This window comes from Cyanistes caeruleus, chromosome 4, assembly GCF_971803275.1.
Source record: "Cyanistes caeruleus chromosome 4, bCyaCae1.hap1.1, whole genome shotgun sequence".
Taxonomy (NCBI): domain Eukaryota; kingdom Metazoa; phylum Chordata; class Aves; order Passeriformes; family Paridae; genus Cyanistes; species Cyanistes caeruleus.
The window spans coordinates 39,050,075-39,066,437 of NC_141704.1; the positions used below are offsets into that span (position 1 = coordinate 39,050,075).

At 39.4% G+C, this 16,363-nt stretch overlaps 1 protein-coding gene across 1 annotated transcript in view; it reads left to right on the forward strand.

The window, feature by feature from the left end:
- The window catches only part of LOC147653588 (uncharacterized), a 130,039-nt gene extending 113,933 nt beyond the window's left edge, over positions 1–16,106 (forward strand). Inside the window, exon 6 of the mRNA XM_086887772.1 lies at positions 9,801–16,106. The gene's annotated coding sequence lies outside the window, so the exon portion shown is untranslated. The remainder of the gene's footprint in view (positions 1–9,800) is intronic.
- The last annotated feature ends 257 nt before the right edge of the window (positions 16,107–16,363 follow it).

Consider the following 16,363-nt stretch of genomic DNA (forward strand, 5'->3'; position numbering starts at 1 on the left):
CTAGAGGAGGCTCTGAATCTTTTCAGCTGACAAGTCTCCCTCAAGCCCCCATATGTACTTGGGCTGGTCCTCGCCATGGGATGCATGTGAGGGATGCAGAAATGTTCTATGCTGCTCTCAAACCTATTCCCCTCAGTGGAGAAGCTTCCCAGAAGAATCTTATTCACATTCTTTCCCTTCCTGAAGAACACTGAGAGAGAATTGCAATCAGAGAATTCACTATGAAGTCACACTAGTTTAAAAACAAACAGGTCTGAGAGACAACTCAGATTAGTGTTTTTCTGTCGGACTTCAAGAAAAGAGATGAGTTTTACTGCCCTTCCAGGAGTAACTCTCCAGATGACCTGGCATCTTCAGTTTGACCAAGCTATTCTTATGTGACAAAACTAGGAGGGAGTTCAGTAAGAAGGCAATGAAGAAAAAAGGTCCATTGTTAAGTGAAGAGTTGAAGAGGAAAAAAAATCCCAACAAAAACAAACCACCCCACCAAACAATTCAAATGTTTGTTTGAGTGAGATATCCTGCATGGAGCCAGTGAATATTCCTCTTTCTGGTGTTATAAATTGGGTGTGTATTATAAATTGGATGTGTTCCTTAGCACTATGTTTCTTCTGATAACAAAAAAGGAAAATTATAGAAATTACTGTACATAGAAGAAATAAGGAATGTTTTTCCAAATGCTCAGGAACTTTTCATTACCTCCAATGGACTAGGTTGGAAGTACTCCTAGTGTATTTTTAAGACATGCAGTAAATGTACATGCCTCTAGTACAGGTACAAGGGTGCCAACTCTAACTACTGCTATTTACAAATCAGCATGATGATAAGCATTAAAAGTCAAAGGCACTTCAGTGAAATTGTGTCAAAATTTAATATCCAGTCTTGTGGTGTTTTTTCTCTTTATATTTTGTATATTTTACTTATAAAAAAATTCTCTATACTGCTGTTCTGATTATACTCATATACAAAATAGGAAATCTTGTATTTACCTCAGCCCACTTTGAGAAAAAACTTTGACAGACATCTTTAAAATCTCCAGATTTATGTAAATGCTAAGGCTTCTGTATGAGAAAGACCACTTTTAGGTGGTGGCTTCTATCAATTGCATTTGCCCACAACATTCTTGTATGTTGTGGGTTCTTTCACTTTTTAAAGCAATAGCTCTATGTTTAATAAAGTGCTGCTTTGAGCCAGCACATACCCTTACAACCCTTGTAAGCAGTGCATTAGCTCAGATGTCTTTCAGCAATTTTGTTATGGCAAGTGGCTCTACTAATGAGTGGGAAATGTATAAAAACATGTGGATGCCATCCTGTGTTAGAGTTCCACTTTCTGGAATCAACTGACATTTGATATGAATTAATCTTTTGAATAGTTATTCACAAATGGCAAATCACAAAATTTCAGAAAGGGTCAGGTTGGAAGGGACCACAGGGGGTCATCTGGTCCAACCTCCCTCAAGCAGTGTTTTCCTAGAGCACGTGGCACAAGATTGTGTCCAGATGGTTCTTAAACAGCTCCAGTGAGGAAGACTCTACAACCTCTCTGAGTGATCTCTTCCAGAGCCCAGTCACCTGCACACTAAAGTTCTTCCTTGTGTTCAGGTGGAACTTCCTGTGCATCAGTTTCTGCCCCTTGCCTCTCATCCTATTGCTTGGGACCACTGAGCAGAGCCTGGAAACCTCCTCTGGGCAGCCCCACTTCAAACACTCACAGACATTGATGAGGTCCCCTCTCAGTCGTCTCTTCTTGAGCCTGAACAGGCCCAGCTCCTTCAGTCTTGCCCTGTAAGAAGCTCCCAGTCCCTTTTTCAGCCTCTGCTGGACCCTCTCCATGTTTCTCTTGTCCTGAAGAGTCCAGAACTGGACACAGCACTCCAGATATTTATCACCAGGGCTGAGCAGAGGGGCAGGATCTCCCCCCTCAACCTGTTCTTCCTAATGCACCCCTGGATATCATTGTCTCAGCTTGTTGTCCACCAGGAGCCCCAGGTTTTTTGTATTCCCAGCAAGAGGAAGATACTACATATTTTAATTACACGTGAATATTATTCATCGGATTTAAATATGCAGAGTTATTTTATACTAGCAAAACCATTTCTTTTAATGTTTAACATTTTTGACTTGCATTCCTAAAAATCAAGTTAGTCATTACTAAGAATGTGTTTACAGGATATTATTATACAAAAATTTATGAAAGAAAACAAAGCTGGTTGGATGGCAAAAATAAATAAATATAGATTCTAATGAATAACAGCAACAAGGTTGTTTTATGTCTGCACTTGGGACAATGCTGCTATTAAAAACAAGAGTCTGGGAGATTTATGGAGAACAGCCCTTCGGAAAAAAATGTCAGCGGAGCCAAAACTGAGTGCATGGGTTGTTCACCACAGTAGATTAAAAGGAATGTCTGCCTAAGAGTTGATAAGTGCCTGTAGGATTATTCAGCATCCTTCTTCATCCCTCTCTTAATCAGGGTGAAATTAAATCTGCTAATCAGTATAAGACCCCGTTGGATCCTGAGCTATCAGCTGAGCAGTGGACATGACCTGACAAGCTTTCCTAGGGAAGAAGTATTCCCTGGACTCTGCAACCAAACTCCTATCGACCAAACCAGGGTCAGAGTTGCAGATGCAGTAGTCTCCTCTGCCTTCCTTTGCTCCTTCTTCTGATTGAGGTGATGTTGAGCAGCACTCATCACTGATGATGGGAGCTATGAGACATGTGTGAACCAAGCTTTCCTTTCTGACATCTTCCTAGCTCTTCTTTCTGATTAATTAAGTCACTTATCTGCAGAGGAGTGCTGTGTGCTGAGCTATGAAATTGTACACATGTGTTAATTTAGAAACTTACCTTTAAATTTACCTTTCCTTGAAAGACAGCTCTTGGGTAACCTGCCATGGTCCATCAGCCCCATGGGCTTCCCCATGCTCTTGGAAGAGAGCTCTTGGTCAAGCAGGAAAGCCCAGGCTGCATAGGGCAAGAACCTTTCCCTCTCCCCTGCCCTTGCTGCTGGCTCTGGGAGAGCTCCCATGGGCACCAAAACCCATCATCCTGGGCAAAGCACTGGCTGGTGCCCCAGGAGAGGCCAAGATTCTCCCTTCAGAATGGAATCTGGATACCTCAGGCAAGGCTCTTCTGGCAACCTGGCTGTGGAGGACATCAGCTGGGGCCAACCACCCAGAAGTCTCAGACTGCCCAGAAGAGCCCTGACACAACAGGTCTTGGGATTCTACTACAATGAAGATGAGGAGGCTTTTCATTCCCCTAGCTCCCTCCTCCACTAAACCTGATAGTCTGGAGACAGCTTGAGAGCTGTAGCAAGCAGATGATGAATTGCAGTTAATTGCTCTACACCTTTTAAATCCACTTGCCTGCCCCCAGGTAAGCTCCCTGTGTTATACTCCCACAAACAGACCTGCTTTGGAAATGCTGAAGATGGAGGAGCAGTGTGTGAATGTTTTTAAGAAGCCCGCTGATAACCTGTGGGCCACATCCATGAAAACATGGTGCCTCCCACTCTTATAGGAATTTCCCTATTAATTTTGACAAAAGTTTCATATATATCTGTCAAAGTTAGTGACATATTTCCCCTGAACTGCTGCTCCACCAAATTAGTAAACATTTCGGCATGAGCATTCTGATGCTGATTCAGTGAGTAATTAACCAGCTACCTCAAGGTCTTCTAAATCAAGAACTTTGTGCTGATGGAAGAGTATTGTAAGTGCCTGAGTTAATTTTAACTTACTGTACACATCTGCATTTCTTTCATACTTTGTCAAGCTTAATAGACATTAGTTTTTATCTTCTTGAGGCAGAGAAATAGTGGTGCTCATATATGGTGATGGTCCACCCTGATACAGCCTGAATGACCTTCATGTTTTATTAATTACATATAATCAGTGAAACTGTCTCTGATGTAAGAGATCCCTTGTTGAAATGTGACGAATATTGACCTTGGGCATATGTAGTAGCAGTGGAAGGAAAATGGAATACTAGAATTTGGGAATAAATATACTTACACCACAACAGAAGAGGTCAAAAAAAGTTAGCAAGAGACAGAAAATTATTTTGATTTAAATATGGAAATTGGATTATTGTATGAACCGTGCCAGAAGAGAAACTTGTTTTAGATAAGTTTATAACCTTTCTGTCACATTCAGAAGTAAACAAATACTGAATAATGTAGCTGCTGTGTTGCTCCTATAAATTTCTCTAGAACAATGCTGCACTTCCAAAGAGGGACAGCCTGACCTCTTTAATGGAAGAGATCACTGTACTAGCACAGAGAGATCACTTCCTTGGCAAGCTAGGCATGCTTTTCATTAAACCTGCCTCACAACCCAAATTTTCCAAAGTGACAGGGGTATAAATGCTGAGTGAATTAGAGCCGTGTTTTGGTCAGAGGATTCCGAGCTGCCTTTGGTGCTTCCTTGAGCTGCCTCAGCAGTGTGTGTGCCAGGCATGAGAGCGTGGGTTATGTTGTTCACTGTGTTCTATTTAATGCAGTGAATGCCAGAAGTTAGGCTGGTCAAAACCAGAATTGTTGTTTTTCTTCTCTTGCTTTTGGGTGTTTTTTTTTTTTATTTGTGTTTTTTGAATTTTATTTATTGTTGTTTTTATTATTATTATTTTTTTTTGTGTGTGTGCATGTGTTTATTTTTTAATATAATTCGGAATTATTTTTTTTAACTTTCACGCTTTCTTTTTTAACCCTTTCTACTCCCTATTTGACATTTGAAAATTTTGATTTAATTGGAATCTGAAACAATATGAAGAAAATTCTCTTCAAAATGGTCTTTGGAAATATTTGTTTCCATGCAACAGTAAATAGGAACCACTTTTGTACCTTCCTAATAATTAACATTCCTTGCTGGGTGAATTGATGTGAGTAAAATGCTTTTGTTGGTGTCAAGGCAGCCCTCTCCAAAGCAATAAGTAATGTTCCATGAGAAATTTTCCTGTCTGTCCTTGAATCATAGTCTGTCATGTTAACTGACAGATTCAGATGTCAAGAATCTGGATTGCTTAGATAATATTAAATCAGACAACTTGGGGACAAATCCAAAACACACTGATTAACAAAATTATATATTTAAATTAAAAATCGATTTATAACTGTCACACATGAGGCCTGATAAATAGAAGGGATGATGCTATCTCCCTGCAAAGCACCTGGAACCTAATCTTATTTTAAACTACAGACATGTCTCCTAGTATCCTGCTATATCATATAAATTTGATTTATGATCCTTTTTGCACATGGTCATGGAAGGTGTGTAAGGAGGAGAGTAACAAGTGGAAGGGCACTGTTGTGAGACAATCTTATTTAGACAACCTTAGTATTCAATCTAGAAGCTCCCAAAATAAAAAAGGTGGGGCTTTTTTTAGCCTGTGAATAAAATTATGTATTTCATCAGCAGCAAACAAAATTAATCACATTTCTAATGATGAAATATGATGCAAATACTTTTGATTTTTAAGAATGCCAGAAAATTAGAGTCCTGTTACGGACTTAATTACAATTAATTGAGTCAGGATGGTTCTTGTTGAGTAATTTTATATTTAATGGGTGTCCATTCATTCAATTTGTTATCCATTCTCTTTTCATAGAAACCATAGTGGTCTCAGGTGAAAAGTTAAACTGTGTTTCATAAAATATAGATCTTTAGAAAAATAAGTTAGTATTTCCAAGATTTATGAACCTTTAAGACCCTTCAGAAAATGCAGTTTCAAAAAATTGAGATTGATTTATGTGTTTCTAAAAGAAAAAAGCTGTTCCAGTGAATTTTGTACTTTTGCCTACCTGAAATAATCAGAAGAGGAATCAGAATAGTCTAATAAGAGTTGGTATAAGGCACGGTACACAGGCAATATCTGTGTAAGTCTGTATGTGAGCCTGAAATTTGTCACACAGATACACAGCACCCACCCTGTGCCCTGTTTCTGGCAGTTATCAGGAAACTATAATTAGCTAGTGATTAATTATGGGAGGTACACCTGAAGTTGTTAGGACCTATGGGCATTGGCAGGAATTGTGTCTAATTTTTTGCACATTTCATCTTGTCAAACTGCATTAGGATGTAAGATTATCCTTTATGATGATTGACAGGATCACACTGTGACACAATGAACATGGAACAGTGACACACAATACACCAAACATGACAGCAAAGATGGAATTTGGGAAAAATTAAAGCAAAATTTTCTTGAAAAATGTACATGGAAAAACACTGTGATCAGCAACTTTCATTAAACAGAAACACATCATCAGTAGGTGCAAGGCTACTCAAAGGGTTACTGTCCTGCTTTTACAAACTCAAACTGTATCTTGCCTCTCATGACTGAGCAGGGAAAAGGAAGAGATGTAATTCTCACAAATTTTGGCAAGGGTTACAAATACCCCTAACCCTTAGCTGCTCAGTTATTATGCAATTCCCTTTGTCTTGTACACAATCTGACCTAGCTAGTATATGAAAACTGATGTAATATGCAAGATCTACTTTACCTTGTTGCTAAGGTGTGCAGTGATCTAACTGGTCTGTGTCTGCTCCTGGTCCACCCCAGGTGCCCTGTACAGTACTCAGGCACCCATCTGCACTCCCTCTCGTTAAATTCCATTCCACACAAGGAAAACTGCTTGATGTGCATAATTTTTCATTGTGATACATGTGATCACTGTTGTTTACAGCTGGTGAAATGGATAGTTTCATTCACAGCAATTAAATATGAGCTCAATCCTTTTCTGGCAGCCGTTAAGCTGTTCAAAAGCTGTTTAAAAGTGGTCATCTCATAGCAGTGCCTGCTTTAGCATCAAACAGAATTTATTGCACTTGAGGCTGAACTTTCCAGAAGTGGATTAACTTCGTGCTTGCACTGTACCATCCCTACGTGTGGGTGTGTTACTCCTCTTAGACCTGCTGAGTTGCAACCTCTTGCTCCAAGAAGGAAGGACTCGTTTATCCTGTCCTTGCTCCTTTCTCCAGCCTCAGTGTGCAGAGTTGCAAGCCCATACCTGGAGCTTTGCCTTTCTGGGGACAGCAGGAGCAATTTGATCCCCTTTTCCTCTCCTGGCAGACAACACACTCTGCTACACTGTGCCTACAATGTGCTTACCCTAGGTGAGAAACCCTCCTCCAGGAGATCAATTTTTGCAAATGGAATCATCCCGTGGCAGATGGAAATGGTACGTTCAAAACAGCATCCCACACTCAATTGGTAATGATCCTCTTCCATGTGTGAATTCATTACCTCTGTAGGGGCAATACAGAACAGTCATGACATAATCCAAGGTTATCTTTAAGGATGAGATGAAGCTGCCAGGCATAATGCATTGATTGATGAAGATAGAGTGTCGACAAATGAATATATGATCTGCTCAAATTAAAAGAAAATTCAGTCCACAGGCTGAAACAGCATTTAGATAGCATTAAGTATGAGACAGAAACTCAGTAAATTCAGAAGTGAGAAGTGTGTCCTATCTGTGGCTTTTCTGGCTTTTGTAAGCTTATTCTAGAGATGTAATTATTCACCTACAGTTATCATGTATGTTCTCATTTTTCCACTTGTGACACAGTGTTTTAAAAAAAGTCTTTTTTAACATACACTCTACAACAACATTCCTTCGCATAAATACAATACATTGCATTTAATATACTGCTGAATCCTACAACATCTACCTGTGGGTGTTTTTTCTATGTATTATTTATATTTTGGTATGAACTCATTACACAAAACAAGAAAAAATAAGGAAGGCCTTTTGCAGAAGATAACCCTGCATAATATTTTGGTAACCAAGTATGTTTACTTTGTTAGTTCCTTTGTATATTCATAGATCAAACAATCACCCTACCAATCTTCTCACAGAAACAGCGTTTTGATTTCAGAGAACCCATTATCATCGAATCATTGAATCATAGAACCACAGAATCACAGAATCATAAAATGGCCTGGGTCAGAAGGGAGCTTAAAAATGAACTGCTTTCCACCCTCCTGCTGTGGGCAGGGACAAATTTCTCTAGATCAGGTTGCTCAGAGCCTCATCCAACCTGGCCTTGAGCACCTCCAGAGATGTGGCATCCATAACTTCTCTGGGAAAGCTATTCCAATTCCTACCTGCCCTTTGTTGCTCATGGACATTATTTTGGTGTATTGACTTGGTCCCTTCCTCTGTTTTTTTTAAATACTTGTCATTACTGGACTCAAGGGCAATGACAAGACTCTGGGCTTGTCTCTGCAACTGTCTCAACCCAATTCTGAGACCACTGTTGGACAGGAGGGTAGAAATCCCATCAATAGAAAGACATTTCACATCACAATTCCAGTAACTAAAATTTCAGAATGCACTGGGATGTGATTTTATATTAGTTACTGCATTTTTACTGTGAAAATTGCATCTCATTTTCCCAGTTTTTATCTCTTGGACTTTGCTGAATGTGAGCTGCATTAGATGCACAATTGCCTTTAAATGAGGTCACATATATTTTGTCTTAGCCCTTGGAAGATTTCATAGGTCAAGGAAGAAGGTTCTCAATTGACCCAAGTCAATTATTCCTGGGCATGTTAAATAAAGCATGGAAGCTGGAGGAAATATCTGACACATGCTGGAAGAAATATCCGACACCTTTGAATACATATTCTCCAGTGACAAGTAGAAGATTTGGGAGTTTTATTTGGTATCCATCTGGACATTTGTTACCCTATCTGTTTCAATTCAAAATTTCTTAGCTCTTAAAGAGACAAGTACTTGAAAATATATATATTTCTCCAAATTATTCTATGTTGATTAATTTGATTTTATGATTAAAAAATGTAGCTATTGTATAATAGTTATTATTAAAATATCAATATTATTGTTATTTTTTTTGTATATTCTTGTAAAAGTGTCTAGGTATTTAATTTTGGCAAAGAAGTGGATGCCTCAGTGTGTACATATGTTATGCTAACAACCTTTCTGTCTACTCTTACCCAGTTTAGCAGCATTTTTACTTTGAAGGGCAATTCTAACACTGTCATCAAAAATAGTATCAGTAAGAATAAAATTTAAAACATTTTTAACTCTACTGTATAAGTCAGTGCACTCAAATTACAACTGGAGCACAAGATACTTGAATCTGACCTTATTCTTCTTGACAGAGTTGGGGTCCTCCTAGAGTTAAAGGACTTTCTAATTCATTCCCTTAAGGATTTAGGCACACCCTTGAAAAAGATTCCAAAACAATATTGACCCCTATAAGGGTTTTAGTCTGAATCTGCTTTTTGTGTTGCTTCATATGAAAAATGTGTTAATGCACTATAATTGCTGCATAGCTGCAGGAAAAATGCACTCAAACCCAAAGGTGATATTGAGAAGCAAAACAAAAAGAAAAGGGGATTTGAAGTGACAGGCAAAGCCAGAATAGCAAATATATTGTTCAGAACCTGGTATTTTATGTGTGGCCATTAGTTTCACCAGTGATGATTCAGTGGGAGGACTTTAATCAAGACTGGAACCCCATGACTCCAAGTGCCACAAAGCAGGGACATGAAACACAGTTCCCACATCAAACAACATCCCATACAGCTAAGAAGTAAAAGTAGAGTGAAAGGAAGAAAGGAAGCAAAACCAAGGCAGGATTAGTACATTCCATGCTAATTCCATTTCTTACAGCTGTTGTCCTAGGATTTGACAAATCCATGTATGTCAGCTGTTTTTTGTTTTTGTTTTGTTTAGCCTTGGAAGCCAAAATTGGCAAATTCCAAGACACCTAGCTTACATCTTAACATTCAGCTACATTTTTTTAAAATATCTTAATTTTTTAGAGACGTGAAGCACCCAGCTCCCCACATTTCCAAGCGAGGTGATGATTTTCACAGACCTTCCAGAATGATGATCACCTTGGTGTGTTTGCGGTGCTGCTGTAGCAATTACCTGATTTAAAAGAAGGTAGAAAACTTCATATGCCGAAATGATCACTGGAACATGCCCTGGCACAAGTACCTACAGCCAGCTTCATCAAACTGGAGCCACAATGCTGCAATGCTACCAGAAAACTTAGCGATGATCTTCCTAGGTTATATTCGGACCCACCCCTGTGGTGGGGTAGACATAAAATAAATACAGATATTGAAAGCCTCCACTGCTCAAGAGACCAGAATGAAAAATGAATTATGGAGAAGAGACACTTGAAAGTACACTTTATATCGCCCAAATGTAGAAGTCCAAAATTGGTGAGATGAATTTCCATTTTACAGCAAACTCTGTCTGCATCTCAAAATCTGTTCCTCCTTTCAGAAAACTAGTCCAGACTACCACTCCTGTGAACATTAACCCAAGCTTGCTACCCACTGGGTGACAAGAGTGCCTGAGTCTCCCTTGTGAATCTGCTGGAAGGGGATTTAAATCATGCAAGTGCTAATTTAATAATGATCCTATAAATAGATTGTGCATTACTCACTTGAAGCGATTCAGTACCGTACAAATCTAGGTCAGAAGTATCTTAAATGAACTGTACCATTCTTGAAACAGAAACCTTCATTTTTCAGCTAATGAACAGTAGGTTGTATGTTAGAGGGTTTTTTTAATAATTGGCAAAACACTCAAAATTTTCCCCTTTTTAGATATACAGTATGCACCTTGTGATTGCTGTGAACTAGAAGACCCCTTTTAAGGAGTAAGGGGAAAAAATCAGCAGCAATTTTTTCCCAAACGTCTTTTCCAGTTGCATACTAATTATGTATGTGTCACTGCCTTCACATATTCACCACAGAGAATAAAGGCAATTAAAAGCTTCTTACGCCAGAGATACTTGTAGCTATAAAGAGGATACTGTGACCAATATGTGGTAATGGGACCTGTGCTACTAATGTGGAGGATTTCAACGAAGCAAAAGGATTGAAAAATCCACGTATGTTTTGGGTGAGAGGACAAAGAGCCAGAATGACTCAGGATGGTTTGGCTTTTAGGATTTTTCAGGGCAGGATGGAGTGGTGTCATGAGCAGGGGGCTCTCTGCAGCTGCATGTGAGTAGATGGCACTGGTGGGTGGGGGAGCCACAGGCACCCTTCTGCATGCTATCACATTTTTTGTCACTCTGATGCATATGTTTTACTGTTCTGGTATCTGTGGAGAACAGAATCACACCAAGGCTCTCAGTGTGCTCACTGACCCTGTGGAAGCAGGACCCAGAGGAGACACCCTAAGTCTCAGAGCAGGAGGATGCCTTGAGCCACTCCACAGGAGCCACTGCTGAGGCTTGTACCCTGCATTACAAGGGCATTCTCAAACGTGCCCCCCCACCATGGCAAGAGTGGCCAGAGACCCAGCCTGGAGGGGTTTCCAATGAACATGAGATGAATGAGACCTCCCAGCTCTCCTCTGGCCAACCAAGCCAGGTTCACTCATCCTGTCATCCTGTTCAACCACGTTACTAATGTTATAGTCCTGGGAGAGGGTATCAGAAGCAGGTGCATCCCTTTCAAGCATAATTCTCTAATTGTCCTCTTTGCTGGTTTGCCAGATCACTGAAGTATTTGGAAATGGGGGTTAAATCTCCTGGGCAGACAAAAGAGTGTAGGCCTTAGGACATCTACTTGTTGAAAAGGTAATTAAATTAACAATATGCCTACTAGACAGAGAGTTATCATTACCACATTCTTCTTTGTCTCTGTCTAAAAGGCAGGGGGAATCAGCTTCATTTTTGGCATGGAATCTAGCCCACAAATCTTCAGTTCACCCCAGTATATCATGTGCAGGGTGGAGGAGTTGGACGTGGACTTGCCAGGTCCCACAGGCTGGTTTGATTAGGCTGATCTAGACACATCATGGTTGCTTATGGTTACAGCTGATCCAGCTGCATCCACATGGGAAAAAGAAATCCCAGGACTTCAGGCTAACACAAAAGGAAACCCTTTTCAAGACTGCAGTTCTGGACTGGTGCACATTTTAGATTTGGCTCAAAGTCAAGAAGTAACATGTCAATTCCTGATTTGTATCCCATTATAGCCAGCTCCCAGCAACAAAATTCTCACTAGCTTTAACTAGAAAAGGTTGCAGCTCTCAGTATTGTTGCTTATTTCAGAGCTGTAATGCCACGGCTGACCTTGCCTTGTAATCTCATATAGGGGAAAAACACATTTATGCTGAGGCACCAATAGCAGAAGGGCCAATATTTTCCAAACCATGCTTGCTTAAAGCATAAGTAAATGACAAATAAAATCAACAGATCCCTTTGTTGTGTAAAAGTGGAATGGAAAAGAAAGCAGCCCAATTGATCACTGTTATGTTTGGTCTCTCTGGAATCATTATGCCTGAGGAAAAAAAGAAAAACCCTATCAAAGCCAGAGTTGCATAATGCCCTTCGGGTGATGTTGCTTACAAAGAAAGATATGAATCACTGCTGTTTTTCTACCTGTGAGTTGGAGCATTAGCTTTAAAACCTTGTAGAACAAATAAATGCCACTTTTGTTTCCAGAAACAACCTAATCTAACATAGAGCTAACATTTGTTTTATTGCATGATAAAAGAAGCCAAGAAGGATAAAGAAAAAGGAAAGAGGGAAAATGTGAATTTGAGGAAACAGGTAGGAAGAAATAGTTGATATTCCTGAAAGTGTGTTTTGGCTTTTAAAGGACAAAGGTGGGAATGAGTATTTTTCTTTTGTTTATTGGCGTAATCCTATGAAAAAGCAAGCACTCGAAATAGTACTGTCCTATCTTTAGAGATGTATTTCATTTTGCCTTCTATGGAAAAGCTGAACAGAAGGGGAGGATCCTGGCTGCTGTCATTGAAGCTGTTTCAGTCAGAGTGAATAAAAAGCACAGCTGCCAGAAAAGATACAAAGTGTAAAGTCCAAATATTCATTTTCTCATTAAAATGGGGCTTTATTGCTAGTGGATGCAAATAGGCTGGGAGATTAATTTCTCCCTGCATTGAGAAACTAACAATAGAAAACATCATTCTGCTATCAGTCAATATAAATAAAGCAAAGATTCAATCTCACCATCACAGAGAATTCAATGGTGCTGGTCCAAAATTCACTAGGGCCAATTTTGAAAAAATTTTGGTAGAATCCCTGGAGAAATGCCATAACTGCAGAGAATTCCTCAGAAAAATAGAATAATCACAATATTTTTAATATCTTTATCCTTCAGGTTTGCAGAATTCAAAGTAAAAAATACAAATCGTAGTCAAGATTTTTAGAAAAGCCTTTATAACCATAGAAAAATATTGATTGATGCAAAATACAAAACCAACAAAAAGCCCTATTGCTGTTTAAATGGTCAAATTTGGCCAAGCTAGTTTAAGGTTAATACCAGATTTTAGTCTACAATAAGCCCAGCAGGGCTGAGCTTTACATGGTTGTGAAATGAATTGCATGGCTGAACTATTGGCCTTCCCCACAGGGACTAGAAGTCAAGGACTGCTCTTTTCATTGGCCACATGCAGTATGGGACAGAGGTGTCTCTGAGTTATCTCACATTTAACAACCAGCTGCTAGCTGAGAATACAGAATTAGATGCCTGCAATCATTAAAAAAGGAGAATTAGGTGACTCAGAACGGCAATCCAATCAAACCCACATACTGCGCTGCCTGGGGCTAGGAAGTAAGAATAACTCTTCAGGCACACACCTGGGACGTGTCTGAAGCTGCTCCTTTTCCTTCAGTCTGTTCAGCCTTCACAAAACAGCTCTGTTCAGGGACAGCAGCACACCTTCCCCAGGTGGACACCTAAAGTCTTCCTTCAGGAACTGAGTGCTTCACTGATGCTCTCCTCTGGAGGTAGCTCACTTCCACTCACAGCTGGGTGTGGGCTACAACAAATCCTCGTGATGGCACCTCAGTCACAGGACATGCACCCCACACAAACACACTTCAGGAGACAAACCCCTTTCCTGTAGTCAAAACTCATCCATATTTTTCCTCAATAAAGACAAAGACAGTAACAATAGTGCCTTGTAAGCCTGAAGTAAATTAGTAAAGTATTACTGTCCTTCATCAACTCCCTCACCTCCACTCACAGGCTAGATTATATCTCTTTCTGCCAAAGTCACCTGGCCATTGCCCTCAGCTTTTCTCTTGCCCTGTATTTTCATCCTTTCCTGCCTAGTATTGAACCACAGAGCCTGTTACATCATCTGTCTTCTCTGACAGATTTACAATTTTGTCCCAGCAAAACTCGTCCATGGAGGTCCTCACCCGGGGTCAGAATTTCCCTGCTGGAGCAATCCTGTGTATAAAAACCAGCGAGGTGGCTCAAGAACAACAGCATTTTAGTTTAACTATACATTGAAACGTGTCTGAAAGATAAAAATGGAGAAAACCTCGTCATTGCCAGCAACTTGCCTGACCTTTGTGGATTAAATATCCGTATGGAAACTATTTTAGGAACAGCTCCTATTTGAGGTCTTGTATAATAAGGGTAAAGTTTAAGCCACCCCAAAGCATTCTCAGGGTTTGTTGAGAACCACAGATGTCCCCATCGATGTTGGCTGGCCTTAGTTGAAAGAGAAGCTGCTGCTACCCTCCCACAACCCAGCTCCCCAGTGATGGCAGCAGCTGGGCTTAGTTAAACAGTTACCAAGCAAAAGTCATCTTCTGGCTCTGCTGTGCAAAAGTTTTTTCTAAATATTATTTCCACTACTTATTTAATTCTACTAAAAGGGTAAACCATTCTCTTGAGGATAATGCTCTGGCTCAGTCAGTCAGTAAGTAAAGTGTTTTGAGTATTGCTGGTCTATTTTAAGTGAGATTTATTATCTACATTTATTAAATCTGTAGGTTTTGCTTTATTTGTTTATATTTATTTTTTGTGGAAAGGGAATAAATGGCTCCTATAATTCAAAGACTTAAAAATAATTTATATAACACTATTACTTATTTTGAAGCCGACTTCATGGTATATATAAAAAAGCCTCTTCATGCTTTTAGAGCTACAAAAAGAAAATCAAAGTCTCATAGGAAGATTCATCTGCAGTTAAGACCAATTTAAAAGCTCTGTGTTGGGAAGACAGGTATCTACTTATTTCAGTTTGATTGAAGGACTTTTTACAGTGTGTTCCTTACAGCTGGTATTTGTCCTAAGTTGTGGGTTTCACTTGATGAAAAATCCCAGCATGTACTCTCACAGTTTTGGATCAGCTTTCTTCACATTTAGATGGAGAAGAATTATGGCTAACAAGCTACATGTTCCTCACCTGGGATAGGCATCAGAGAAATGTGGATGAAGGACACTCATATCTGTTTTCACTGATGATGCATTTATGCAAAACAAAGTATGAAAATGTTTATAGCCTACAGAAGAGCTTGAATACAGCTTTTCTCCTTGATAACATTTCTAGCCTTAACAAAGAAAAAACCACACCATCCTGAACTTTAACACAGAGGGATGTTCATATTAGCTGTTTCATGTGTTGCAGAATTTTAATTTAGGTTTCTCAGTTCCTGTTTAGGTTTGGTTAAAATTAGACATATACTGACAATAGGGGACATAAATATCCAGAGCAGAAGATATTCATTGTGTCTTGATGGACTGGATTGGAAAACTCAAAGAAAACATTTTACAGGTTTGAGTGCAAGCTGAGGAAATTTTCTATATGTGGGTAGTCTCCCTGTTCCTTCAGGGAAGGCAAGAAAGCAGTATGTAAAAGGAAGACACCTCTAGAAGAAGGAAAAAGGGCCTAGAAAAGGGTAAATAATTTTTTTCATATATAATCTGTCCATGACCTTTTCCATTTCTCCATTCTTGCTTTATCTTTTGGCCATCAAATAGTATCTGGCAATAGTAGCAGGTTATTATAGTTGTTTAAAAGCACTAATAAGTTCAGATATTGTACTTTCTATTGACATTTAGCCAGGAAATAGCAGAATGGAGAATGACATAGTCCAAAAGCACTAACACATGGTATTGATAAAAGCACTGGAACATATACTGAAAAATCAATCTATTGCTTTAATGACTGATGCCTTCTTATTTTGCAGTTTTCACTGTCCTCAAATGTGCTAATTACATCAGTTATTGCTTGCTGTGCTGAATGGTTTTGTGGCTTCATAAATCATCATCAAACATGAAAAAAGCCTCACCCATACAAAGGATAAACAATAAAATGCTCCAAGTTCAAACAGGAAACATTAAAGAGTGAGAATTTGTCTTGATTTTCCCCACAGTTCTGTAACAGATGCACATCCTAATGAGGAGATGGAGAACTGGTAAAGCCATTGGCTCCCAGACACTGAGGGTCTCAACAGCAGAAGAAACTGAAATCATCTCCACCAGAATTGTCACACTCCTGGTGCCTGAATGCTCTATGTCAGGTCCCTCCAAAATAATTAACTTGATTTCAAACAGCAGTGATAAATGCAATCAAAAGTACATTTGGGCATCTG